This window comes from Ambystoma mexicanum, chromosome 6q (genome assembly GCF_040938575.1).
Source record: "Ambystoma mexicanum isolate Mex_15411 chromosome 6q, UKY_AmexF1_1, whole genome shotgun sequence".
Lineage (NCBI taxonomy): Eukaryota > Metazoa > Chordata > Amphibia > Caudata > Ambystomatidae > Ambystoma > Ambystoma mexicanum.
The window spans coordinates 1,059,085,889-1,059,113,271 of NC_090937.1; the positions used below are offsets into that span (position 1 = coordinate 1,059,085,889).

The following is a 27,383-nucleotide window of genomic DNA, read 5'->3' on the forward strand; positions in this document are numbered from 1 at the left end:
TGTGCAGTAACCATGGCGCTATTGGCGCCATGGTTGTCGTTGGTATTTTAACGTGTCCGCCTTGGTGGATGGCGGAATTACCGGCCTACTCCAAGGTGAGCGGGGCCAGTAATTCCCCATTCACCAAGGCCCTTCCCCATTCCCATTTTTGCCCCCATAGGGCATAATGTAAATGGGGAAGGTGGTAATGGTCCCTTTGCGGCACCCTACTTTAACGGCTGGTAAAACCAGCTGTTAAGGTCGAGTCCCACAAAGGGAACTCGTAGTAAGGCGGTAAGGGTTTACAGGTACCGGTGCCCTTACCGGTACCGGTAAACCCTTACCGCCTACCGTGTAATGAGGCCCATAGACTCCATCTACTCTATATTTCTCAGTAAAGTACATAGACTCAATAAGATTTTCCAACATTTCCATTTGCATTTTGTGTTATGCTAATGGGAATTTTGTGGTGTTCATCCTCCGTTCCAGGGACTGGAATGGTGGATACCGGCCCAGCAGTCCAGGTTATCAGCCCAAGCGAAGCAAGGGTGGATAACGAGGTCTCAGGGCCATTATCCCCCCATTCCAGCACCTGAAATGGGGGATGAAGGCTATTAGCAGCCTAGGTTCCCAAAACAGGAACCCGAGGTGCTAAAAACAGAGGATTTTAAATCCTACACCGGGACGCTGCACCTTTTCCAAGATGGCCATCATGGAAAGGGAAGGCTGGGGGTTCCATACACGGCCCCTCTTCGCTTTCCATGGCTGCCTGCAGAAGGCAAAAAGAGAACCCTATGACCATATTACCACAAACACATTTTTCTTCCCTTTCAAATCTATCCTAATTTGAAATAACTTTAGCACAAAGCCAGTACCAGGTGGACATGGCCACTTTAATCCTATGTTTTGTCCCTTGTGGTCATGGCCAGTAGCCAGATTGTCCGGATCATGACCTTATTCCATGACCCAGACAATCTGGCCACTGCCCATGGCCACAGGCTACCCCTCAGTCACTAAAGGTATACCGCTATTTTTTGTAGCTACATTATGACACTTGTCAAAAAATAAAACACTGGCACATTTCCAAAACCATGCTTGTAGGTCCTTACCAATGCTCCTTACGCAGGTTTGCTGGATGTCCACCCATGTTTTATTTTTTCAAAAGTGTCAAATGTGTGCACATACAATCGTCTTATATCCTATCCCCCCTTGACAAAATTCATTCAGACTTTACAAAAACATTTATATCTAGATCTATAATCTTTTTGCAAACCTTTGTATAAATTTATCAAATGGCACCACATTTATAAACCTTTACAATATTTTGGGACCCCCTTCTAATTGTGTTCCCTCTTGACAGAATCCCACCAAACTTCGCAAAAACATTTAAATCTAGAGCTATTATCAGTTTGCCAAATGAAGTGTAAATTTGGCAAATGGCACCTCATTTATAAGCCTTTACATTATTTTGGGACCCTCCCCTCTAATTTTGCCCCCTCATGACAGAATCCCCCCAACCGTTGTAAACTCATTCGGAATCAGCTCAGATGCAAAATGTTATACAGTTCTATTAAGTGACGCCAAAGTTATAAGTCAATCAAGAACTGCATTTAAACCAACCCTGTAATGCTGAGTTGTCCGCAAACTTTTCAGGACTGTTCACGAACATCCGAAATGTTTGCAGACTTTTGTGGCAAAAAACACCAGTTTTTTTGCTTCTTGCAGCCATATCCCATCCCATCTTCATCACCTCTCACCCTCCCAGAGATTATTTGATAAGTTTGACAAGTATAATGTTGTGTTTTTTAATATGTTTTTACCGCGATGTTTGTGGACACTGGCTGATGACTGTGAATCCAAGATATCAGGCGTTTCCAAAAATCTGACGCACTTCACGCTCTTCACCATCCAATCAACGAACACGTTGCATGTCCGCGGACATGATGCAAGCCGTTAACCAATCGGTGTCCTGTCCGCAGAGCGAACACGGAAGTGTATCCGCGGAGCGGACATAGATATCACTAATTTTTTTAGACCTACATTTTGGTCGCAAAATTTGTTGAGGATTCGTCCAGGGGGAGCAAAGTTATAAGCCGCCCAAAAAGTGCTCTTCCTATCAGATGAGCAACTTAACCATAACTACATGGCCGCTACCGCAGGCCATGTAATGAATCCATTATTAAGAACATTATATCATGTTAATATTGTTCAGAATTTTCAACTCAAAGGTCGTATATGGCTACGTTTGGTAGGATTGTGCAAACATAAGACTCTATGGGCCTCATTATGAGAATCCCACTAAAAACGTGTCCATTACCGGCATGGAGGAAGTAGCGGGTCCGTGCTCGTTTGACGCCGCTAATAGCAGCTGATTACGAGTGCGCGAGCACGCGCGAACCCCCATGCCAGTAATGACCATACTGCCATGCCACTAAAGGCCCTCCAACCCCCCCGATAGCGGCATTACGGGACCCGCCGATACCGCCTCCGCCTAGGAGGCACCCTTAATACCAATCTGGTAATAACATCATGCTAATAGCGGGCTCGTAATACCGGACCCGGAAGTAACGTCATTGCGTCGGAACGGGAAATGACCTTATTCCATGTGGTCATCTTTCAAAACACAATCCATTGCAATCCTCCCAAACCACCAGTGTTGCACAGGAGAGACCATGGCCATTGAAAAGAACATGTCTAAGGCAACCCGAAAATCCAACCCCCGCCTGCACAAGAAGCGTTTCTCTGATGAGGAATTGAACATGTTGGCAGACACCCTTGCTGCCCATGCCGATGAGATCAACACCCATAACCTCAAAAGGGAGGTGCAGCAGAGGAAGAAGGAGCTATGGGAAGATGTATCCCGCAAGGTGTCTGCAGTCGGCACCACCCCACGCACAGTCAAAGACTGCAAGAAAAGGTGGGATGACCTCCGCCTCAGGGTACGCAACATCCTGGCCAGCAATTGGAAGGGGCCATGGCCACAGGCGGGGGTGCCCACTCCCCTGTCAAACTCATGCGCTGGGAGGAGACATGCAGCGCTACCATCCAGATGGAGTCGATCGAGGGCTTCAGGGGGATGGAGACGGGTGCTGCAACATATGGAGATGGAGGTGAGTGACCCTGCAGACTCCAGTACGGCAAACCATGACGTAGCCCAAGTGATTTGGAAGAGAGCCTAGGCAAGGCAATGCATGGCCCATCACACACACATGAACATATCCATTTCCAGATGGAGGCCCAAACCCTGCCACACTGAAATGCATGCTGAGTGCCAATCCCATTACCAACATACAGCCAACACACAGGGACCATTCCCATATCAAACATCACATAAACCCCAATACAACGGCATACCACCTGGCATACATCATGGCCGAATTGAGACGTCACGGCTAATAGCAAAATGGCCCCCCCTTCAAAGTACCCTGTGTGACACACCTGTAAGATATCAATGCATGTGAAATGAAAAACTCCACAGCACCATCTCATGCATCTTGCATGTAACACCATCGCTGATGCCCTGCATCTCTTCTTTCCCCCAGGCACCGATGGAGAAGATGGCAGTGAAGCAGTGAAGACCCAGGCACAAGGCCATCCACGTCCCAGGCCAAACCACCTGGCACTGGCAAAACCACCTCCGGGGCAGCATCACGGCCCACAGTACAAGCCAGCGCGAGTGCACAGGCTATGGCGGAACATGAGGGCCCAACAGCAGCAGATAACACCTCAACCACAGAGCTGCCAACAACAGTGGCAGGGGAGGCCAGTGGCACCCATTCTGCTGCAACAAGTTCAGTGGGTGAGGCAGCAGCCACAGCCCCACTTAGTGACATTGACATAGGAGTGGAGGAGTGGAGGAGTATGTGACCAGGATGGAACAATACATGTGGCATGTCCACACACCCCAAGCCCCCCATCCATCCCCAACATGCCACTCAGGCCTCACTCACCAGCCCCATGCTGGATCCTGCAGGACTGCTGCACAGCCCTGAACTGAGTACCACCCCAGATGCCAGCCCTGCGATGGCGCGCCCTGGCGCAGCACCATCAACCTCTGCTGCTCCCACTGACTTTGAGGCATGGCTGTCAAGGGTGGAGGCAAGGCAGGACACCATGATAGACGTTGTGCACCAATATGTGGCTGACGGGGAGGAGACAAGGTGGGAGATCTGTCAGGCCATAGCTGGGAACACTGCCACAATCAATGCCTGTGCTGTGACGATCTGTGACAGCTTGGGGGTGGTCATGCAGGTACTGACCAGCATACTGCAACAAATGCAGCAACCACAAACCTGCGCCAGCCGTGCCAATCCCTACGGCATCCACCCAATCCTCTGCACCCTCCAGCCTGACAAGGCAGAGTGCGAGGCACTGAAATGCTGCCCCCAGACAGCAAGAAAACACGCAAATAGTGTGGGATAACAACGGGAGTGGGGGGAGGTGATGTTGGTGGTGTATAGGGGATTAAGGGGTAGTTCATTGGGGGTATGGGGAGTTCATTATGGGTATGGGGAGTTCATTGGGGGTATGGGGAGTTTGGGTGTGTTGGGGGGTAGAGGGAGGGGGTGGGGGGAAGGTGTATGAGTGGTGGAGGGGTGAGGCACTTTTCTGTAGCTTGCATTAATACACCCATTGTGTAGAAAATCATTTCATGCTTGGACATTGTTCATTTCGTGTGTATTCATTTTTTTCATGACAGTGCACAGTGCCCAACTCCCCACATACCCTGTGTGCATGTCCACATAGACCCAGTGTTCAGTGTAGCACTGACACATATCCATCAACGTCCATGTGGTTCAGAAGTATTCATCAATCAGTGATAGGCGTCCAGCACGGCCATCTAGTGCATCACATACTGGCAGGGGTGCTGCTTCTCCTCCATTTTCATCCTCATGATCCTCACCCGGTGCATGCATGTCAATGTCAGGTGGCAGTGGTACATTTCTCCGGATGCACATGTTGTGCAGCATGACACAGGCCATGGTGATCTTTGCCACCTTCTCAGGCCTATAAAGGAGTGCTCCACCAGACCTGCTTAGGCAGCAGAACCGCGCCTTCAACAGGCCAAAGGTCTGCTCAATCACGACACGGGTACGGGTATGAACCCTATCTTACTCCTCTTCATGACTGTTAAGCGGGTTCCACACAGAGGTAAGTAGCCACGGCTTCAGGGGACATCCTCCATCACCTGAATGGGAGTACAAAGAGGTCTGTGTGAGTCATTCTGAGCTGCCATCTTCAGGATTCACAGCCATGGCCGCAGCTGTTTGCTGTTGACATGCACATGTCCCTGTACGTATGCACAAAGATTATTTGGATGCATTGTGTACTGCAATATGGTCTGCTAGTCTGGATGGCGTTGTACAGATGATGCAGGGTGTTGACTTGCATGCTGATGTGGATGTACTGTGGATGCGGAACAATGTCTTGCCTCCAATTATTGCAGTGTATGCTACTCTGTGCCTAAACACACTAGCGACATTGGCACAGTTGTAATCATGTTTAGTCATGCATCGCTTGACATACCGATGGTGGCCTGGTTGTGCGTCTTACATTTTGTCATTGATGTATGGCGTTGTTCCAATGTGTGGCAGTGATGTGTCATGTTCAGGTTGGGTGGTCCAGGTCAGAAGTGTTTGGCTCTGAGTGCATTGTCCACTCACCGCCCATTCCCACCCAGGTGGAGTATGCATCACCCCCCATTCCCACCCAGGTGGAGTATGCACCCCCCGATTCCCACCCAAGTGGAGTATGCATCCCCCCACATCACAACCCTGATGCACTGCCATGGGCATGTCAGGCTACTCACCAAGCAGTAGGCACGTCGTCCAGCATGTCGCTCCATGTAACGGGGTAGCGTGGAGTTACGCAGCACCATGGCATCATGTGTCGATCCAGGATATCGGGCAAAACAATGTGTGATGATCTTGCTGGAGTCACATATCATCTGCACATTGATGGAGTGGTATTGCTTGCAATTGCGGTACACCACCTCCATGGCATGAGGGACTACCAATTTGACATGGTTGCAGTCGAGGGCACCGACGCAATTGGGCATGCCTGCCAGTGCATGGAAGCCTACTTTGGTGTTGGCAATCTACTGGGCAGTCTGTGGTAGGGATATGTGGGTGCTAGCGTGCTTCAGGAGGGCATCCAGCACTTGGATCAGCATGCGTGAAAACAGTGGTTGTGATATACCAAGCAGCTGGCCCACTGTGTGCTGGTGGGTGCCTGTGGCCAGGAAGTGGAGCACAGACACCACCTTTAGTAAGCGGGGGGATGACAGTGCGTATTTCAATGTGGCTGATGATGTCGTCATGTATCATGTCCACAATGGTGGTGATGGTGTCCCGGTCCAGGCGTGGATCTGCTCAGGGGTTAGATTGAATGGACTGGGTCTGATGCGAGGGATTGGTGGCTGCCTACGAGGTACTACTGGATGCAATGGTGGTAATTGCTGGGCCTGTCTGACCCTCCTTCTCCTATGTGCTGCCTGTTGTTGTGGCTGTAGTTGTTGTAGTTGCTGTTGTTGCTGTAGTTGTAGCAGTACAGGCATGTCCTCCAGCCCCATGATTGCAGCAACTAGTGGTATCATTTCGGTGTGGGAGGGGGTGTGGTGTGTGGGTGTGATCCTTTTATACTGGGACAGGCTCCATTGACTCCACCTGTGGTGATTGTGTGCACCTGTGGCAGTTGCCTTCACTGCAGGTTGCTATTTATGGGTGGTGCGCGATGCCTGTATGGCCGCCGTTGTGCAGGCCCTATTTACTGCCTTCGGGATGCCGGTAAGGATATGCCCGCGTAACTTGTGATGCCCTCCTATTACCGGCATCCCGGTATTTCCTCCGAGAAGGGGCACGTGTACGCAAGCAAGCCGGTATGAAGGGGCACGGTACGGGCAGTGGCGGTATTGCTGGGTTGTCGGGTCGTAATGGCCCGGACCCGTTAACGATGCCGGTAATACCATTCCGCCTTCCTATTTTCATTACATCTATTCTCGTAATGATGGCCTATATGTCATTAGCTGGAGACATCTATGTCAGGAGTTTGGCTCCAAATATGAATCTGAAAATCGAAAACCACTTCTCTCACATGTCTAAAATACATTGGGGTGGATTCTCTGTGAGTGTCAATGGGAATAACAACTAACTAGAAATGTTGATGTTATGGTATGACATACAGTGAGAAAATAAAAAAGCCTATTTAGGTCTAAACCAGCAGAAGTAGGGTGAAGGCCCTAGGCTACCGAAGGTCTGCAGATGGGCAACCTTTGTCGGAATGAAGGATTGCTGGAGTGGAATAAAGAGGCAAAGAGGAAGTCCGAAACTGACTCCAGTCTGAAAATGGAGCGGACCTGATTTCTTGACATGGATAAAGGAGCGACTAGCAGTGGGGTCTCTGGTTTGTTAGAATTACCTGGAAGCTGCTAGGGCCCATAATGATAATGTTTAAAAGAATAATTGAAAAGTGAGTACACAAGCCCCAGTGCATTCAGCTATTTGTCCTCAAGAATCATTTACCTGGTAAGTCCCGGGAAAGGATGGAACTGGGATGGAGGCCACAGAGATTACAAATAGAGTGGTGTAGCAATGTCAGTGATGCACGCACCTTTGCTTTATCACTATATTCAAAGCTAAGTGAGATCCGATTTAATCTAGAGCAAATACCATTTTATGCATGTGGCAGTCAGTGTTTTATAAACCATAACCGAGTAAATTCAAGTCCCATGTTCTCACAGGTGTAGCCAGAGACCGAGGCTATAGAACAGTGCAATTCTCCATACCATGAGAGTGGATTAATACATTGTGACTTGTGAATGCTTAGTTATTTGCTTAGTTATTTGCTTAGTTATTTGAATAGGGAAAACTTGGAAAAATCCCACATCATTTTAAAAGGGAGAACCGGAGTTTAGATAAGCCAATGCAATTCCCACGAAAAATATACCATTTTATGTGACGAGAGTATTTTCTTTTAGAAAACTATAAATCTATATCTCTGTTTCATAAATGAAATGAAAAATGCAATTTCCCTAAAACCCAAGCGTATAGATTAGTTTTGCAACCTATCATAGGTTGTATTTTACTGACATACACATACTAAAAGCCAAAAGCGCCACACCAGGGGAATACAATACCAATTAGGAAAAACATACCAAGTGTAATCTACATTTATGTTGATGATTCTGTAATCTTTCTCGGATACTAATACCTGATTTTGACAGGGGATAAAACAAAGTGTATCAAACAAGAAAGTGAATTGAACTGTTGATAATTTGAGGGCAGGTTTAACCGACGGGCAGACAAGCAGCAATGCTACTATATAATTGCATTATGCTGCTTAGAATTTGCATTCTGCTGCTTGGATATAGAAGTACTGGATGCATGGGAATGATTGGAGGAGTTTAGTGAATTATTGAGAATGTTGCGGCCAGTTGGATTCTTTTTTGTTTCCTTTTCGTTAGACAATCCGTGACTGTAGAAGATGTTAGGTGACTTCCGCAGCAGAAAGTTAGGGAACCACCTTTGGTTTGATTTTCATTTAAATAAAAGGGAGCTTGAACACCAAATACAGCCTGCTTCTTTTCCCAGCATAGTGCGAAAGGATTGTGCAATAAGGGGAGTTAAATCAGGGGGGGCACCTTAGCAGGATTAAAATAGTATGCATTGACCACATAGAGTAAAAAAATAAAAAAAATAAAAATACAAATAAAAAAAATAGTATTCATTAGATATCTGATACCTACCATGAAGAATAATGGTCAATTCTGACGAGAACATTTTTCTAGGTGGGGTTAGTATGTGACTTGAGTTCTTATTTAACATGTACAACATGTGCAATTGATTGTTAGATTCTTTATACAGAACATAGAACAGCCTAAAGAGCCTTATTCTTCACAAAACACTTCTTATTTTCAGATAGTGGTGTTTGAAGACAAAGTTATGCACAAGTGACAGAGCAAAATGTTTTGAAAAGAGACCCTTAGAGTATGGCTTTCGGATCAAGAAGGAACTTAAATCAGGCCTCACAGATGGTCTACATATGTTTCAGCCCCTATGTCTATTAGGTGTTATCTCTAACGCTTTTTGACTATGTTTTATTGGGTCTCCTTCAGGACGAAAGTATTTATTTTGTTTTGTGACTCGATCACTGGACCCCACTGGATTTCTCTGTATCTTTACACTGATTTTCAATACATTCAGACTCAGGCTAGCATGTGAAGGCTAAATGCTTCTGTCTTGACTGCGCAAATATCTTCTTATTGTTATCTGGGCTTGCAGGTTGTATTTTGACCAAAATACATATTCTCTTGTTCTTCAAAGGCGTTTTTTCTCTCTGTGTGACTCATATATCAACTTGTCTGGAGTTCCCTCTTATTCATTGGTGGGGTGCAGATAGATAATTGACTGACTGTTTCTGCTTTTCTTGTCAGCATTTCGAGTCCGAACTTCAAAAAAAGCCCAGACTCGCAGCGCTGACAAGAATAAGAGGGAACTCCAGACAAGTTGATACTGGAGTCACACAGGGAGACATGCTAGCCTGAGTCCGAATGTATTGAACATCAGTGTAAAGATACAGAGAAAACTTTCTCGGATGATAACAAGTTGAACAGTCAACACTTTTCAACCAAAATAATTTGCTTTTGCTTGTCTTTTTTAAGTATTGAATAAACTATTTGTGTAAGGAATGTGCTTGTTGTTATACAGTGAGAAATCATAAAATCACAAAGTATAATTGGTGAAAAAACCAATCAAACGGACGCAGGAGGGTCGCTAGTCCAGCTTTTCTGTTGTACTTTAGCTCACGTGTAGTGTCATCAGTATAGAGGTAGGCTTCTGGAGGACAGTGTTGGTCTGGTCTTTTGAAAGTGCCATATTCCTGGAGAGGGAACAGTCCCAATGGATCACCAAAATCGCATTTCATTTTGAACATGCTTTCTTATAGTGTAATAGAGTTGATTAGCGTTGCAAGGATAAATCATCCATGTTGTCATGGTGACATTTGAGATGGCGGTGAGAACTGCCATCGGTATGATGATGCCAAGTTTGAGGTTATTAGATGTGTTTCCTTGCTAACCTATACATCACGGAAGAAAGACCATTTCATGGATAATGGTGCAGGTTCTTTTGGCTGCTCTGAAGTTAGCCAGTGCCTCCCAGTCCAAAGTGCCTGGAGGAGGTGCAGATAGGTCCATGCACATGATAATCTACTGATGTTAAATGGCTGTCTAACAGCACCAGCGAAGACATAGCAATGACCAATAATGTAAAAACACCACCACCTCACATGTTCAGACCTCCCCTCACGATGTCTCCATCTCTGTCCAGTTATGAACTCACTCCTTGATCTCAGTACTAGTCCAGTCCTGACCTCGTCCTCATTGCTCAGTACTTTCACTCTTTCTGCTGCTCCTATGCCCCACTTTGCATTTCTGACCCGCTATCCATTTCTCTCCCCTTCTGCACTCCTAATCTCCTTTCATCCTACTTGTTTTACCCCTTCTCTGTGATTAATTTCTTCCGACTCTAAAGGCATTTGTGTTTTAATGACTTGAGTGGTGGGTACCCAACGGTGCTACTACCACCTGTGTAATGACGACCAGATTGCTGTGTTACTTTGTAAGTTATTTGCTAAACGGCCTGTCAGCACTATATATGGTTGTGCTTCTATTTGTTTTAAATAAATCAGAGGATCCAGGTTTTGTTCTTTAGGTGTGTGTGACTTTGAATGGTTCTGATGTGAAGGAATAGTGTGCTCCACAGAGGTCGAAGCAAACTAATGAAACACTGCACCATCCGAACTGCATTATAGATTCGAGGGTTCTTTGTATGCATAACTGACACGAACTAGAATGTATGAATACTTGGTGACGTATGTCTCTATATAGCCCATACCTAATACATTGGAAGCATTTTTCTATATCAAATTTAGATTCTGTGAAACGGGGGCCAGTCAGTGTTAAAGACAGGCTAGTGGTCACAAGGTGCATGCAGTGTTTTTCTCACTGTGAGCTCCTGGTGAACTCTTGAATCCTGAGCTGTGTTCTTAAAAGAGGTCATTCTGTTCCGTTTATATGAAAAATATCTGGTAAAAGGCACTGTTCTTCTTAATGTTTTCTTGACATTTAGAGCTGGAGAAAGCTCCCCCGCCCCCGCCATGTCCTCCTCTATTAGGGCAGTGCAGGGCGCTCAGACCACTACCTCGGAGTAATATATATACTCATAGAAAATAAATGTCTTTCCTTGTGCTAGGACATGGCTGAATTGGGGATTATGGCACTTAATACACATTTAAATAAGTAATCTGCTAAAACAGGTGTGTTGCTCTGTTGGCTCTTAAATACTCCTCCTCTGAGTTTTACTTGATCGCCTAACATCATGATGTGTTTAGAGGCTAAAAGGTATATTAATTTACATTCCAAAATACTTCTAAATGATTACTTAAACTGATTTTTGGGTTTGTTAAACAGCACTAATTATTATTTGTGATTGTAAGCCATTTCTGCAACCTGACATTACTCTGGTTTTTATAGCTAATGCTTGTTATCAATTTTCCATTGCACCTAGGGGCTCAGTACTCACATTTTATCTGACCAATCATTAGTCATGATGGTTATATGTGATCTTCTGACCACAATTACAGAGTGGTAAATTTAATTGCTGACAAAATACCAAAAAACACAGATTGTATTTGTGTTTGGTTTAATTTGGGGGTTCCCCCAAATCCCTCTCTTTTTGTCCTTACAACACCACCCAAACCCCATCCTGACCCCTTTCAAAACCCTTACCCCTCTAACCTTTATTTATTTAATTTACCACTCTGTAATGTTTTAGATATATTGACTGGGAACCATCATGAACAAAGAGTGTAGACACATTCTCCGTGTGATCAATGAATGCAAGTAGATCCAAAGGCATCACATCATGGCTGCCACTCACACTTCTCACACATCGTTTTTTTATTTATCCTACATGTGGACATAGTACATGATACCATTTTATAAGCTCTGGGTATGTATCAGGAAAATATATATATATGTTGAAAAGAACTGCCAGTTGTATATTTTGAAATCATGTGTATTTCTTTCGGAATCCAAATCCAAATTGCAGGACTAACCTTACTCATTAATATAAAATGTGCCTAAGTTAGTAGAGATTGAAGTGAGAAATGTATATTACGAGCCACTGTTAGAAAAAAAATACACTCTTAAAAAACAAATGTTTCCCCCATTACAGATACAAAACCGAACCTCAAGAACCAGCCTGAGGGGAACATGATGAGGTAAGCAGATTTATACATATAGAAACCATGTACACGTTTTGTAAATGTCTAATAAGTGTGTTGTTGGTGTCAATGCATTAATTTAGCATGGCACAACACCTACATAGTTTTGAGGTCATTATATTGCATATATCTACTGTTGCCAATTCTCCATTCACTTCTGAGGAGTCGTGTATGACCCTGATTGTTGAAGGTTGCTTTGTCTGAGACCTTCTGCACATTTCAGGTGTAATAATTGGGATCAGGCAAACATTTCATCACCTGTGATTTCAAATGTCTGCTTGACATACATTGAAATGATTATGGAAATCCTACTGTTCCTGGCTATAATTTCATTAAGAAGTGAATTTAAATGATAGATCACTAAGTCAGTATTGATTATGCCAGAAACCTAATGGGAATTGTATGCAATTATATGCAATGGTATGATGTGTGACAACAGCTCAGTACTATGAACCTTTGTATCTGGATGGTATTTTTAAAGGTTTGTACTAAGATGCAATATGTATTCAACTACTTATTCTAATACTTCATTTGTATCGCTATTAACATTCCTGTAACTTCATTTATGTTTTTCTATTAAGTGTTGGTGTGTATTTAATGTATTAGTTTGATCATTTCTTTATAAACATACTCTTCCAAAAAAAAGAAAAAATCTACTTTCTGGTATTTTCTAAATGATTTGGTGCTAAAGGTGAATCGCATGAGAATCAATTGATTTGATTTCTCGTACATTACACAGCTCAATAATGGAATATATTAGGGTATTGATTGGCAGAAAATTCAACATTTGTCTGCTTTGTGAAAAATAGGTACAGTATGCTTTTTGGTGAACTTTTCGCACAGCAACGTCCCTTGGTGTTTACACACTATCGCCCCTTTCCTGTTTGAGTAGGGGATCCCTCCCCTCCGTTTGTTACTCAGTCAGTAGTTGATTGACGTCCCATAGGAAACTGAAGTCATTGTAATGAACAATCATCTTAAACAAAGAAAATGTATTTTGGCTGGCAGCTGTGAGTAATAATTATTGTATGGTTTATCTGCCCGATGTACTAGCCTCCTGGAAACAAAAACTGTTTTGAAAGATTACTTGTAGTCTTAAAAGCCCTAATAGTGACAATTGCTGATGGACTGTAATAGCTGTTATGGTATTGTGACTACCATTTTGCAAAATTATGAAAGAAATTATGAAAGCCACAACTGAATCTGTATCATACATGTGTTAAGACTGTGAACCAGCCAAGCCACGGGCAGGCTACGTGTATTGCACCCGGACAGGCAGTCTCTGCTGCACACAGCAGAATAGTAGCCTATAGGTGCTGCATTCTTTTGCTCTATCAAGGTCAGGGAACACCGCTCTCCAGAGAAACTGCTTTACAGCTGGGGCTGTCCTTGAAAACCAGAATTGAATGTCACACACTACACAAAAGGATTAGCTTCACACCATGGTATTGGATACCAAAGGGCCATTGATGCTATGGGGCCCGGGTTACTGTAGTCCGAGGGAGGTCAGCACAATTGTGGAAGTGTTCCACTATTGTGTGTCTCTCGGTACCTCGCTTTCCTTCTGTCTCTTCCACTTCCTTCAGCACAAAACTTTGGCTATGATGTAAACAGGAACATTCTACTTGTTGGTTTGGACCAATTAAAGCAGACTTACTTTTGTCCAATCACCTGTGTAGTTTTGCCTATTAAAGATGATGGCACCCACCCCTTATTTGATTCACTTTTGCACCATCCAGGACTTAAGCGAAAAAATGTATTTGAACCTCTTTTCAGAGAGTTCATCTTTCCTATGTCTTCAGCCATTGGGCTGAAGAAGGAGCAGTCGAAGACATAGGCAAGTGCTGCCCCCTACCACATAGCCTTGACTCTTGCTGAGGACCAGGACCTGCCACTCTGCACCAAATATTGCTAGGCTGGTGGAGTTGAACCTTAAAGAACTCACATTGCCCAAGAGTCCCTGAAGTGGGTCTCACAGAATCTGAAGGACCACAACAGCCAAAGCTCCCTGTCCTACTGCATCAAAAAGGTAGAAACACGTAGGAAACATGTCCACCACATTTGAACCTGAGGGATTCATCTGTACTGCTTTTGGCACTCCATAGAATTTCGAACTTCTACTACATTGAACCTGTAAAACCGGCTTGCTACAGCTTTGTGCCAAGGACAGAACATCACCTGTTGGGCTCGAACAACCTGCCCAGCATTTCAGATCTAACCTAAACTACCTAGGAGCAGCACAAAGGTACTATTCACTAATTCCTGCTCCCGTGATCCATCTTTGTTCCATAGAGTCTAGTTTGGACACCTTTGCACTGGTTTTCACTGAAGGAACTTTGCTTTTAAATTCATTTTGGTTGGTTGCTTATTGCTTTTTCACTGCTGATTCATTACCCAACGTGCTGCGACGTTCTATTTACTGTGAAGTCTGTGTTATCTCTATACTGGTGGGTTTTTATAGTGTCTTTATAGTTATTTGTACATTGGTGTGTTTAATTGAGGTAGATATATTTTATAGAAAATTGTTTGGTCATTCCTTTCATTTTGACAGGTTGTACATTGCTGTTTGGGCTGCTACTGGATCACATTCACACCCCTTCTGAAAGCATAGCTGTAAAGACTTGAAGGGGGTATATGTACTTCTGCCCTCTATCTGGTAGGGTAAAGGCACAGAACACCACAGCCAGAGCTCTCATTGTAGTAGCAATGGACAAGCAGCCATGCTTAAGCCTTCAGTAGGTGATGCAGCAGGTTATTAAGTACAGTGAATTCCAAAAGCCCCCAAAAATGTATGTCCACACACTATGTTAGGTGATAACACAGCTTCTTTATATAAAATAAGATTAAGGAATATATATACATTTAAATAATAACACTTTGTACCTGGAAATACTTATTCAAAGAATGGCAAACATATACACTCTATGTGGTACCACACAATACTTAAATTCAGTAATAGATGCACTAACAGCAGACAGGTTTAAATAGGCAGGTGGATTCTTAAGTGAGGAGTACCAGCATAGATTAGGGAAGACATGCAAGTTAGTGAACAGTGGCAGAATGCTTTCTTTCGAGTAGATATACGATTATGTGCGAAGATCCCGCCCACCTGGCCCACCAATAATAGAAAAGTTAGGGAGTAATGTATCTTGTCTTTTAAAGCCCAGTCCAATATTTATCAATTGCATTCTGCTTTCTTTAAAAGGTTCTACCACCAGAAAGTGCCTGAGAGGCCACAGGAGAACATGATCCATTGGAATCTGGGAACCATGGACGGCTCCTGAGGCTAGAAGAAGCTCTTCCTCATCACAGTACCTTTGGTGCCTTGGCAGGTGACGTGGCAGAGTTTCTTGGTATCACCCTATGATTCCTTCCAAGGATAGATGCATGGAATGCTGAGTCCAAGAAGAAAAATGGAAGCAAAGTCATTCTGTAGTGCAGCAGTTTACTCTTGGTGCTGCTCTCCTTTGGTCAACGATTTCTCTTATTGTAGAAGTCTTGTGAAGAAGAAACTTGCTGTGGGCTCCTTAAAGGATTGGCAGATGAGAGTAAGACCACTGGGACCCTTTGATGACTTTGATGACTTCTGGCGGTGACGGGTGCATGGGTCACTTTTGCTGTCAGGTCTCGGAATATTATGGTTTTCCGACCTTTGGCTCTTCTGTGCTGCAGCCACAGCATGGACCTCTTAATGGCTTCTGGCAAACTGAACTCGACCATTGGGTCTTCAGAATTCTGAACATTTGGGGCGTCTTTGTTAGCTTCTAGTGGCAGAAAACCCACCAACGGACCTTCCTCTGCACATAGCGACTCTGGACTTTCTCTGGCATAAATAAGTGGTCAGTGATGATGGCAAAGATGTCCCTTGTAATGTTATTAGGCAGTTTGGAACTTTCACAGCTCCGGGTAGAACAGGGCTTGTTCTATTTAAAATCTATGCCAAGGTACCACCTCTTCGGGGCGGTAGACAGCAGAGGCTTCCAGCGGTCACAACATTCATCTCTGGACCCTGGGAGACACCAATGGGCTTCTTCAGCAAGAGATGTCTGTGCACTAATCTTCAGGACTCCCAAACTCCCAAAAACCTCTTCTCTGGACAGCAGGCACATAGGACTGGCTTCCAGGGTGCTTCTGATGAAGAATAGCAGTTTGCATGATGGTCCCTCGTAGCTCAGGCAGAGGTCTCCTTTGCAGGTCGTCTCTGGATCAGTCCTGGGAAGAACCCCACAGCTTTTGGATTACAAAACGTAAATGCAGTAGACTTCTTCTCCAGCTGGGATTCAAGGAACAGCTTCTTCTTGCTTCAACTTCAGCTTCTGATCAAATTGGTAAGTGAGAGGTCCCCAGATATACACATCTATTCCCCATTCACTCTGGCTGAGCAAGGCTCAGTCAGCCAATCATGCAGAAAGGTATTCATGCAGGCAGCCAGTCAATTAAGCTCACAGGCACCTAGATGCAGCTTGTTGCTGGGTTTGCTTGGGATATGTGCTGTACAAATGTAAAAATCAAATCACAGGCATTCAGGCCCTTCACTCCACCCAGACACCCACAACCACGAATGTGGATTGTTTTGAGTACCCAGCCTTTCAGCACACTACACTGCATTCATGTCAGTTTCAGTCAGGGTTGTCTCATTCATTGTGTCACACACACAGAAACCAGACACCCATAACACAAAATGTGATTTCACTTTAGACTCCATTCATATAGGTACCACCCCTAGGGTGTATCCACAACACACAGCCCCTGATAAGGCTCCAGTCAGTCTGGCAGGAGGAAGTCCCAGAGCCATATATGGTATTTCCACCCAAAAGCCAGTCAGGAGGAAAGGGAACAAAGGCATACATTCTATTTCCACCAAACAGACACTCAGTGGGATCGGACAGAGCCAGGGCTTCCCAGGACTTTGGGAAACAAGGTCAAATGCAATAGAAACAAGGAGGCCACCGTGGACATCTTGCCTTTCTTCAGGAATCCATTGCTTCCCTAAGGCAGGGAGGACACTCAGAGCCACTGCCAAGTCAGCATGTAGCTGCCACCAGCCCATACCCTGCTCTATGGGCAGCACACAGGTGTCCAAAGAACACACAAGGGGTTCAAGGGTGTCCTCCACCCATTGGTGCCATAAGGCTATACCATGGGTGTTGTTCACCAAAAGGAAATCATGAAAAGCTGCTCTGCCAGAGGTTCAGGCTGGACCACAGTGACCGAAACCATAGAGTAAACACACACACAGAAGTGGGAGGACAAGGAATAGAAGGGCCTGTCCCTACATAAGGCTTTTCAAGCATCACAACAGCCTTCCCTCGGCCCATGTTACCACAAAAGGTGAAGGAGGTTACGGGGTGTTGCTAGGTCTGGAAAAGACCCGGGGCTACGCTAACATCAGAATTGTCGGGACTGGGGGCTAGTTAGTCTTTTGGTTGTAGCGCCTGAGATTCTTTCCAGGGCTACAACCAAAAGACCAGGGGCTATAGCCCCCTTAGCCTCCCCCTAGCAACGGCTCAGTATATCTCTTAGCTGTGCCTGTTTCACCTATATTATATGGATCACTCTTGTTTTGTAGAGGTTTTAGTGCTGAGTACTCAGTTTATCCACTACTCAACCTTGTACTCCTGTGGGGAAGAATGTGTTTCAACATGGAGTGCCTAACCAGCAGTTTCAAATTGGATTACATAAAGTCAGTGCAGAATATGAGGGGTGAGTCTATGTACGGTGAGAACAGTGAACTGCTATTGTTGTTAATGATAGCCAGAATATGTGTTAGAGCTTTGAAATTAATACATGGTCATTCTTCAGGACCAGTAACGTTCAAACAGAAAATTTTAATCTTAATGAGTGAAAACGTGTGTAGATGTATTTGAAAATGCATTATTTGTGACCCACCTCTGTAGGTTACCTTAGGATGCTTTGTTCTTGAGGCAATGTTGGTGTCATAGTTCATAGAAAGCATGAAGCAAATACGTATTTAAAACATGAAATGGCCTTGCCTTTATATGAGATCACAATAACTCCTCAGGTGATAAGTGAAAGAAATCGGAGATAGCTTCAAGAGAAAACTCTCCTGCAATATTTTCAAGGTCGTTTGTCGGTACAAGTCATACACTTTTGCATATAAATCTTCGGGCAGCTTATCAATCAGTCGACCTGTAAGACACCCATTGATGTTCACGCTCATTCATATATTTTAACTTGACACACACTCCACTTCTGAAAATTGAACAAATACCAGGTTTCCCTTCCACCTCAACTGAGTGTCCTTCCTGCAGTCAGTATGTGCCTGTACTATGATCTCACCCTGATTTTGATAATTGTCTTTTATCTGTGAAGCACATATGGTGTCTCAGGATTGATTTTCTTTATTTCACGGAAGGTCTCGGCTTACAACTACCTTTCACGGTCTCCTGTAAGCCGTGTGTATGTTCTGTCTGGCATATGTATGCTCCTTTATAAATGTATCAACAAAAGGGAAGATCAACCTCATTTCACCAACAGATTGGAAATGTACTTGAATGCATGGTGAAGAAGTGAAGGCCCCCAACTGTGAGAAAACCTTTTACACATGTTAAATGCTGGGGGGGTGAACATGTATGTGTCCTCACTGAGAATTATAGCATCTTACTATATCCTTCAGGCGAGTCTCCTGAAGGGAATCCCCGCAATTCAACAATGCTACCCTAATTTTGAAAAGTGAGCCGGCATTAATGATATGTTCTGAGTGTATGTGAGACATTCATGTGTCAAGCATTGCCAGGTGGTCACTGCTAACATGTGTGTCCCAGCATATGCAGGAGGAAAAGTAAAAAAGGTGTGTCAGTGGTTTGAAGGGCAATGGGAATAGCTAGTTATCCTGCCCTGCAGATCTCGACCTGGTTGTAAACACGCTAAGAATCTACTCCTTTGTTTCCCTCATGAAGGAAGCGGGAGGGGCAGTTTTCAGACTTGTCACGTCACATTGGCATCACAGGTCCCACCATCCCATAGAGCCATTGCTCACATTAACTACCAGTTAACCGTTCTGGCGGCTGGCAGTTTTAGTTCGGCCACATGTATGTTGTACAGTGCCCCACAACCCAGATCTGCTCTACAGAGAAGTGTTAAGCTGAAGATTATTGTGTAACATGTTCACACAAAGTATATGTTCACTTTCTACTGCATTTCATATTCAGATCAGTATGTGTGTATCCATGGAAATGATATTTGAAGCAGTACTTCTAAAGTCCTTGACGAGCTAACCGTATTTTCTTTACTATTTGAAGTAGGGAATTGCTATATCAGGACTTAATATATGCCCGTTTAGTATTGTTTCATTATATTTATGAAAATCAATATACATGATGGTGAAAAAAAGGAGCTAAGCAGATGCATGCAACACACGTACTATTCTTTTTTTTTTGGCATACATGCTAAAATCTTTGTGAAATGTTATTTTTTGTAAGCTGTCAATTCTCTTAGTTTTCCCAAATATAGGGAATGTTTCTGCCCCTGACTCTGTCAGAAGAGGCAATGCAGGGAGCTCCTAATGCTTAATGGGTTATATAAAGCGAAGGATACTCTGAAGGATACTCTTAAGGATACTCAGAAAGCACAACCTCTCTAACCAGTCACATTAAAGAACATAGGTATGCAATCAATGTATTGTCTGGCCGTATTCATGATAGGGTGATCTATGCCAAGATGCGTCCAAATTATTGATCGGGTGACCTATGACAAGGTGTGTGCAAATTATTTTGGATTATTAGAATTGCTTTGACTAAATCATCAGTTTATACATCCTAAATCTGGCTGGCTTAAATGCAAAGGTGCAAACATACTATTCTCAAACCTACACTACAAACCCGCTCAGAATCTACACTCCGTAAGCTTTTTGCGACAGGTGAATTCAAGTAACAATCTGAACTGCTGTCAAAAAATAGAAAGTGACTGGCGTGAACCCTTGTTCTCAGAACATACTCAAATATCTACTTAACAAACAAAATGTTGCTTTGATCTTGCGCTTTACTTAGGATGACTTTTTCTCAAATCTGAAAAAAATAAACAATTGTTAGACTTCGTTTTCATGGTCTGCAATTGTGTGGATTTATACTGATATTTACCTCGAAAATGCAGACACGTGAATAAAGGATTTACACACCTCTCAAATGCATTCAGTAGCCCAAGCAACATGAAAGCAGCCGTCTGTCAGATGAAAGTTCATTCTGTGAAGGGAGCATTCAGTATCAAACACCGACTGATAACAGGGACCTGGACTTCTATCAGCAGGATAATAACATTCTATTTGTTCTGCTGGCTATAGGAAACCAAAGTGATGGTGTCTGGATAAAAAAGGGAAAAAACACAAGCATTGGCAATGCCAATAGTTTGGGCTTTGTGTAGTACTTTTCTTCTCCCCTTCTCTTGGGGCAGAAGTGCAATTAATTTGCTTCCTCCACCAGTAGCTGCTTGCAGTTCCCCGGGGGAAGACATTTGCTTCGCAGGATTATTAACTGGCAGTGCCAGATGGATGTGCACCAACACAGTTTGGGAGCGTTTAAGTTTCCAAAGCCCTCAGCCACTGAGTTGAAGACACAGGATTCTAAGGCAGAGGCAACCTCTGCTCCCTATCATAGAAAGTCACCTCCCACTGAGTCAAGCCAAGGGCCCATTGGGGGTGACTCTTGCTGAGGACCAGGACATTCCACTTTGCATTAAACCTCCCTATGCTGGGGGAGTGAAATGTGAAAAGACCGTGTCCTAGAGCCCCTGTAGAGGCTCTCACAGAATCTGGAAGACCAGATAAGCCAAAGCTCTATGTTATACTGCACTGAACCAGTCAAAACTCATTTGTAACCATGTTCACAGCTCTCGAACTTGATGGATTCGCTGGGGCTTCTTTCAAATGTCCAACTACTGCTGCATCTTACCTGTCGAACCAGCTCACTGCTTCATCGAGCAAAGTGGAGCACTTCAATTGTTCATCTCAAGCAATCCGCCCACTACTGTGGAACACATTCAAATCACTGTCTCTTGGGACACTGCATCGTATTATTAGGGACATCAGATAAAAGCAATGAATTTGACTGTAAACACTGAAGGATGGCATCACTGACTGACCCGAACCATCAGTTACAAATGCCTCGTACCGATTTTACTCCCGATCAGGTTGAGCCAGCCAAACCGCATGACTAAATGCCCTACTTGAACTGCAACGGGCTCCAGCTTTGAACCGACTAGCTTGACCCAGCATGACTCGCTGCATCCTAACCTGGTCTGGCTTGCACCACAGCTTGAAGCTTGTTTCTATACCATCAAAGCACCCAAGAACAGCGAGAAGGTACTACTCACTTCCACCTGCCACCGGTCAATCCTTAGGCCCCAGATAGTGATTAGGTCCCTTTTGATCTATTTTTTCACTCAAGGAACATCCTTGTTCTTGCATTGTGATTTCTGATTGCCTTTTCTCACGTTTAATTTCCCAGAGTGATTCTCAGGAATACACCTCACCTGCAGTGTCTTGTGGGATTTCTCTGGAAGAGATGAGATCTGTCCTTTTCAGCAGCCACTTCAATCTCTCGATATCGCAGAGAGACGAGCCTCCCCCAAGGGGTAGACTCCAAACATGGAAAACTCCTTGATGGATTAAAAACATGACTATAGTAGGCATGTCTCTCATGTGAGGATACAATCTTAAACCGGAATGCAGATGATGGCAGCAGAAGGTAAAAAGAAGAAGGATCAAACTGCAGGAAAAGCACAGAGTCACCAGAACGAAGGTAAAACAGACCGGTGTGGAGATGGAGCAAGAAGGAAGCAGTAAGGGCAACATGATAACACGGATCATGAACAACACAGGATAGGAAACGCAGGGGAGCACTTTAGCAAATAAGGGAGTAGGTTGCAATGCCCAAGCTTACAGTAGATGTCAGTTCTTGTGCCTGTGGTTTCTTCAGTGCGGGGGACTCCAGCGGCTATCTTTGCATGGGCTTGTGTGTTGTGATACAGATGCCATCTTCAGGTGGTGGCATTGTCCTCTGGTGGTGGCCATGTTGAAATGTGCAGGCTCGCTTCCACATCACCCAGACAGACCAGCAAGAGTGTAGACTGTCATCATGCCCCTGTCCAAACCTGGGTTTCAGGGATTATGATTGTGAAATCTTCAGGTTGAACAGAGGTGCATGTACTTGCATCACATTTTACCAAGTCCTCTCACGAGTTACGTAACCTTTCCAATCTATTAGATATTGGAGAGGTCTGCAAAAGTAGCAAGAATCACAAATCTGCTGGACTTCATATTCCAGCTGCTGTTGTCTGATGATTGGAGGAGGTTTTTTGATCTTACCTCAGAATGGCATTCCAGACATAAAGGGTTTGAGCAATGAAGCATGAAAGACCAAAGCAATATGTTTCCATGTCAGAGGGTAAGATCAAACGAAAGGCAACTGGATTGCTGATCTTATAAATCATTAACGGTCCAAAAACCTTAGGGGAGAACTTATTTGATGTCAAATGGGGAGGTAGGTGTCAAACTGACAACCAAACCTTCTCTCCTACATTGTAGGTCAGTGAATCTGCTCTTAATAATTCTGCATAACGTTGTGTTTCCTCTTGAGCCTTTTGCAGGTTGTGCACTGCTATTATTGAGTCTTGTGTAGAAGACTCAACCTTCTTGTGTAGAAGTTAGGGAGGAAAAGGATCAAACTGCAAGACTGTCTTGCAGTTCGTTCCTTCTCCTCTCTACCATTTACCTCTCTAACTGCGTCCACCATGTGCATTCCTGTTTTGGACTGTATCCTCACACTCGAGACACATGCCTAAGATCTTCAATGTTTTTTCTCCAGAATAAAGGGGAAACAGTCTTGAAAGGAGATGGAGCAACAAGAAAGCAGCAAGTGAAAAACCTAAAAAACATGGGTCAGCAACAATACAGGAGATGCAATGCAGAGTGTGCTATAGCAACTAAGGCATTGAGTTGCAATGTACAATTTTACCTGAGTAGTCTGTTCTTGTAGCTGTAGTTTCTCCAGTGAGGACAACTCCAGCGGCCATCTTTACATGGGCTTATGTGTCATGATGCAGTTCTTGGGGAGGTTGACGTTGTCCTCTGTTGGTGGCCATCTTGGAATGGGCCGGCTCACTTCCACCAGGCCCGGACAACCAGCTAGGGCACAGGCTGACAGTGCTGCATCTTTCTATATTTTGCAAAGGTTGTGTTCTCTCTTCAAGAGGTGGGTCGGAGCTATCAGATTACATGCACACCATATCTGAGATTATAGAATTTCATCGTGAGAGGTGGGTCGGAGCTATCAGATTACATGCACACCATATCTGAGATTATAGAATTTCATCGTGATGCATTATCACAAAAGACGAAAGAGGTATGTCTCTTAACTGTCCCTATTTTACCTATATGTTTGGGATCACAGTTGCTTTGTAGAAGTGTGGGGGTTAAGTAGGCAGTTTAGCCACTACTCATTTTGTCACAAACATTATTAGAATGTTTTGCCTGTTAACCCCTTCTCAAGTATCTATAATTCTCTTTTATACCAGTTGTACATTTTATGTGTTCTATTACAGGCATGGGATTTTGCTTGTGTTTTCTATTTAATTCGACAATTATTTAATTAAGCTATATTTTTATAGAACCTTCATTATACATTATGTTTGATTATTTGTATTATTATTATTTGGGATGCTACTGTCATCACGTCACAACCCATCTTGAGGTTATAGCCTGCCCTCCACCTACTTTGCCACAAAAGGATGTATACCCTTCAGGCTATTTTACCATTATGATTGGGATTATTGCTGGGCAAGTAATAGTGTGTAATAGTGCAGGGGCTGCTATAAGGGCGCCCCGTCCAGGCTTTAATAGCAGAACGCCCTTTGCCTTCTGACATCACACTGAGAGTTAATTGCCTGCAGATAAGCGGGCGTCAAAAGGTAGAGAGTGGTATCAAAAATAAGGTGATGAACCCCCCTTTTTTAAAAAAAAATAATGTATTTACTTGTGTATAGCCAATTCTGGCTTTTACAAGAGCTGTTGCCTGATTTTCCGCCATTAAGGCTTTCCTCGTTCTTGTTCAGTTTTGTAGAGTTTCAATTTTTCCCATTGCAATTTTTAAAATCTTTGCTGCTGCGATGGTCCATCTATCACCCCTTTTTAGTCTACTTTTCCCTCCTGGCTACTCCATATCTGCCCCCTCCTGATGCCTGCTGACTTCCAAGGGGCGTTAGTGGTAAGATTCCTGTTGTAAGAGTGTCTATTATTAGGTCAGTGCTGCCTTTAAAACACAGCTTCCCTGGAGCAATCCTGGGGGAAGTTCCTGTAACCTAGGAGGGACATGTTGGCTTTCCTCTGGGGAATCCGAGACCTTACCCTGGCCATCAATCAACGTAGAAGTAGTGGAGACAGCAAGATCAGGCAATGATTCACTTCAGTCATGTCATAGCTGGTCCTGCTCAAAGAGCTGGAAATAGCTTGATATCACATTCCTTTGGCCATATTAGTGTGATATATTGTGTGCATTTAGAATTCCTCATACCACACGCAAGTATAGCATATATTATCTAAAGGTATGTGCCACAGGACTGACCAAGAGATACAATTATTATAATTTAGTTCATAGGTGCAGAATATTAAAACCCACCTAGGCCTGTAGGAACTTTGTGAACATAAAGCTGTCAGGGATGCACATGTGACATTTGAACCTGCCCTGTGCTAATGCAGATCTAGGGCTGAGGACACCTGTATGTTTCTCAGCAAGTACACATGTGTGCGCTATAACTTTGTCATGGAACATTTATGAAAGGGGAGTCTGATTAGCAGGCCTCATTTTCAGCACCATAATTGCCAGAATCATTTTTGTTAATAGAAATCAATCTCATGCTATCCTGCCCTTACTGTGTGTACAATTTGAAAATTAATTTTGTATATGCACAAATGGTAGTTTTGTATGTGTAGTTGAAACAGCAGCATCACACAATAGCTTGCACTCAATGTTCACTAGCTCAGAGCCAACTGTACTTGACCATGCACAAATGTAGGAGAATTAATGCAAACAAATTCTTGCAGAATCATAGTGCAGGAAATACTAGATGGGTCAACTGTGTATTTGGAGTATTATTTGTTGTGTGGGTCAACTTAATGTCTGTTTATTTGGTGCAAGAGCACACAAGGTATTGATATCTTTTCAATTGATTTTGCAGTCCATCCCCTTTAAAGTGTACATACAATTTCAAAATAAACTACAGAAACGCCATAAGTCGATGCAACGTTCACAAATGTAATCTAGCAGTCATGCTAAACTGCATTGACATTGTAGGGAGGCCCATTAGAACCTGAAGGGTCTCTCTCAGAATCGCATGAAGGGTTAGTGCCTGCCTCAGAGCTCGGTAATGTACACATGTTTTGCAACAACACATGAACACATTTGTTTGTGTTACTGAACAAAAGGTAATGTAAAGTTGTACATGCCCTTTCATTTTAGGGTGTAAAAAGTACTTCTAAAGTGTATAAATCAGCTCCTTACATGGGGACTGATTCCAGGGGGTAGACATGGTTGTTTGTACAGCTACCCATACAACCTGTTGTCGACAACAGGCAACCAATATGCACTCTAGTGGGGTCCAATGTCCTCCTATTCTACTTATCATACACAATAATTCCTATACATTACTCGGTGTATTTACACAAAGGAGCCATTGTCGATTGTCAATCACACAATTCACCTTTTGCATCAAACAATTTTTACTCAAGTTTCAAACAATATTTCATACAAAATCTTTAAATATCTGGTTAAACTTCACCATCAAAAATTATTGTGGTTTGTGTGTGTGTTTCTAGGTATACATTTTGTGATAAGTCTGATTCTTTCCCTTAATCCAGTGGTAGGACCATATATTGCTTTAGTCTAGTTCAAACATTAAACAGCCGACACGTTTCAGATATGTCATCCATCATCAGGGCTTGTTCTATTTAAAATCGTAATTAATAATCTTATCCATAGTCTTCTGTGTATCTTTTACGGTGTTTCATCAATCAAACCATAACTAGTTGCTTTTGGTCCTTCTGTGACCCAAACTCTTCTTAACTCAGACTCTTCGATGACCAGGGTATTATTACCACAGATATACCACCAGTGGTCTTGATTTCTCCCCCTCCGATAGCAGGCTTAGGTATGTCTGGGTTCACCACATCTCCTCAACAGTCATCTATTACCATTTGATCCTCCTTCATAATATCACTCCCTGGGTCAGGATCAGGTAGTTGCTGCTGTCCCCTGTCCACATGAGATGAGATCTCAGGCTGGGAATCAGTGATGACTCCTCAGGATTCATCACTTGATATACTAGAATTAAGTCTGAAGTAAGTCATAGTTACTTATAGTGTTGTCTTTCTGAATCAGCCCCATATTATTTCATGCAGTGGTAAAAAAGCAGACATATTTTCATCTCATTCCTTTTTTAAATAGTACTGTAACATAATTCATGTGCATAACTAAGCCAAATCATTCAGTTGTAAGTTTTTGAAAGTCTTAATAGGTGGGTGTAGTAAGAGTATGTTTGTCAAACATACTGCTAACATATGTGATATGTGTATTTTACATGTAGTGGAATTTGAATAAAAACGTGTAATGCATAAGCCTCCTAGTCACTGCATGAGGCTTTCAGAAAAGAAATAATTTAAAACCAAACATTTGAACAGACCATGGCTGATATATGCTTCGCAGTATGATTTGTGTTATGTTGAACTCCTCAGAACAGTTGTACAGGCACTGCAGCAAGGGTTGAGTTCAGACAAGAAAAACCCCACAGCCCCCCACTGAATGTTACAAGCTCCATTCTACCAGTCTATCTCTTTCCTGCCACAGCCCTCCAAACATCTTAATTGTTTTTCAACATATTATCAACTACCTTGAAGTTCACACACTGATGGATCCCCTCCAATCAGGCCTCTGCAGTAAACACTCAACCTATACTTCCCTAACCTATAGATACAGCTATCTGACTATTTCTCACCACTCTCACCTCACTTCATTGTGCTCCATCACTTTTGTTTGGGACCCTGTGTCCCAACCCTTTCCTTTCTTTCCACGAGGACAACATCGTTGGTTTGATTTTCTCTCACAGTGTTCCTTCTG

General features: G+C 43.6%; 1 protein-coding gene across 3 annotated transcripts in view; it reads left to right on the forward strand.

Annotated features, from left to right (window-relative positions):
* SGCZ (sarcoglycan zeta) overlaps window positions 1-27,383 on the forward strand; it is a 6,780,780-nt gene that overhangs the window by 1,239,833 nt on the left and 5,513,564 nt on the right. For all 3 annotated transcript variants that reach the window (XM_069631598.1, XM_069631597.1, XM_069631596.1), the window contains one exon: window positions 12,213-12,258. The gene's annotated coding sequence lies outside the window, so the exon portion shown is untranslated. The remainder of the gene's footprint in view (window positions 1-12,212; window positions 12,259-27,383) is intronic.